General features: G+C 30.7%; 1 pseudogene; it reads right to left on the bottom strand.

The window, feature by feature from the left end:
* Positions 1-305: 305 nt before the first annotated feature.
* LOC149516553 (aquaporin NIP2-1-like) lies at positions 306-1,159 on the bottom strand (annotated as a pseudogene).
* Between the last annotated feature and the right edge of the window lie 997 nt (positions 1,160-2,156).

The raw sequence follows: 2,156 nt of genomic DNA, 5'->3' as shown, positions 1-2,156 counted from the left end.
CATATTTTTATTTTGATTTCAGCTTTAAGACTCAAACAAAATGGATGTCTTTTATCTTTGCCAATTCCTATTTCAAAGAAACTGTGTAAAGATGGGCAACTGTAGACATCCCATTTTGTTCGAAATTTTTCTAGGACAAAAAACGAAGCTTCGAGCCCAATAGGAAATTTTTCAATTTTAATTTGATTTAATTTGATTTTACTTGTTTTCAAAAAAAAAATCAAAAGAGAGAGAGAGAGAGAAAAAAAAATCAAAAAAATCTGTGAGGAATGCCTTGCCCTTGATATTGAACATGGATCGATAATTCAAAGATCATTGACAGGTTCTTCGTTTGGAACCTCTCCATCTTGGCTTCTCATTCGACGAAGTTTGAATGAAAATGAACACGGAGAGATTGCATGCACCGGCTTGTCTGTCTTCGTATCAGATTGTAAGACCATGACCCCGTCAAGGTTCCTATCACAGGTCCAACCACATACACCCAAATTCCCGTGTACTGAGCACTAGCAAGTGCTGGTCCTATGGTCCTTGCTGGGTTCATTGATCCACCTGATATTGGTCTGAAATATATATATGCTTAGACAACTTGTAATTAGCATTACATTTTTTCTTTTGTATGTGTGCTTATGCACATATGTTGTGTCCTAGATGCTGGTTTTCCTTTTTTCTCATCTTTTGAAGAATCAATTTCAAGAGAATCTTCAAGAACAATTTGTACAAATGAATCTGTCCATTAATGTAAGGTTAATTGGGCATATAATGCCAGCTAAGAAAAAGGAATTGGAAGAGTTGACTCATAAATGATGATTTCTAAAGTTGCTTACCCAGCCAAGATTGAAGTTATGCAAACAGCAGAACCAACAGCTATGCCTGCTAGCTCTCCTACCTGTTAATATGGAAACAAATAAAAACTGGAAAGATCCAATTATACCTCAAAAACGACAAAACTTTGTGTCGAATGTACAATATAAGTGTTGTGACATTAAATCTATCTGTGTATCAATAACTGATTGATTCAATTGATTTATTCATTTGTCTCAATGATAACAAGTCATGAGTTAGACCATCGATAATCATTTGAGATAATTCTTACAGCTTTAGTATCAATTGTCACAGCCGACGCGATAAACATCATTGAAAACGTGACAACTATTTCCATGATTAAAGCTTGAAAATTTGACCCCGAAGGCGATGTGGTGCCAACATGTTTTATTGGATGCAATAATACACGAAGTGTGAATGATGCATAGACTGCTCGTATTAGTTGAGCTGCAGCATAGAATGGGACCTGCAAGAAATTAAAACCCCATGGGTTTCATCTATTTGTTCTTAAAAATTATTGCAATTTGAATATAATTAACCATAATTGTTACTGGCTTCACAATTATTTAACTCATACAATATTTTGACTTTCATGCATGTTGCATTTTACAATACTGTTTAATAAAGAAAAATAAAGGTTGAAAGTGATGAAAGAACATCCATTCACAACGGATTATTGTTCATCCATTTTTCTTTCATTTTATTGTATTTTTCATTTTTTTATTGCATTTTGTTTTTTTTAGAAAGGGAGTACTCACCATTATGATCTGCATTATTTTAGTTAAGCACTGCTCCTGCAGAGAAAAAGATTTGAATTAAAAAAAATACATTTAAAAAATATGATAAAAAAAGTGTGATTAGAAATTTTAAATGTTTGATAATATTATAAAAAAAGTGTTATTAGTAATTGAAATATTTAAAATATATATAATATTAAAATTTTTAAATTTTAATGGTAATAAAATAATGTTTTTATCTTAAATGTATTTTTTTAGTATAAAAACATTTTTTTTGAAGAGTTTTTTTATTGAGTTGAAAAATTAAACCTTTAAACTGAAAAACTATTTTTTATTTTTAATATTGTGTTTAAATTAAAATAAATTTTTGAACATAAAAATTTATTTCAACATCAAAGCTAAAATGATTCCAATGATTCAAATGTTGAAACCTAGGCTCAACCCCACTTCTCTATTTGCAATGGCATCATGTCAAACCAAGTCAAACCTAACAACATTTTATCAACTTTCCACTTCTCTATTTGAAATGGCATCATGTCAATCTAATTTGCTATGAGTGAAACTTCTTTATCTGCAATGGCATCATGTCAATCCAAT

Source organism: Durio zibethinus, chromosome 10, assembly GCF_047325235.1.
Source record: "Durio zibethinus cultivar Kanyao isolate XHJ-2024 chromosome 10, ASM4732523v1, whole genome shotgun sequence".
NCBI classification, from domain to species: domain Eukaryota; kingdom Viridiplantae; phylum Streptophyta; class Magnoliopsida; order Malvales; family Malvaceae; genus Durio; species Durio zibethinus.
Note: the sequence above shows the minus strand (reverse complement) of the source record. Positions and strands in the feature narration are given on the sequence as shown.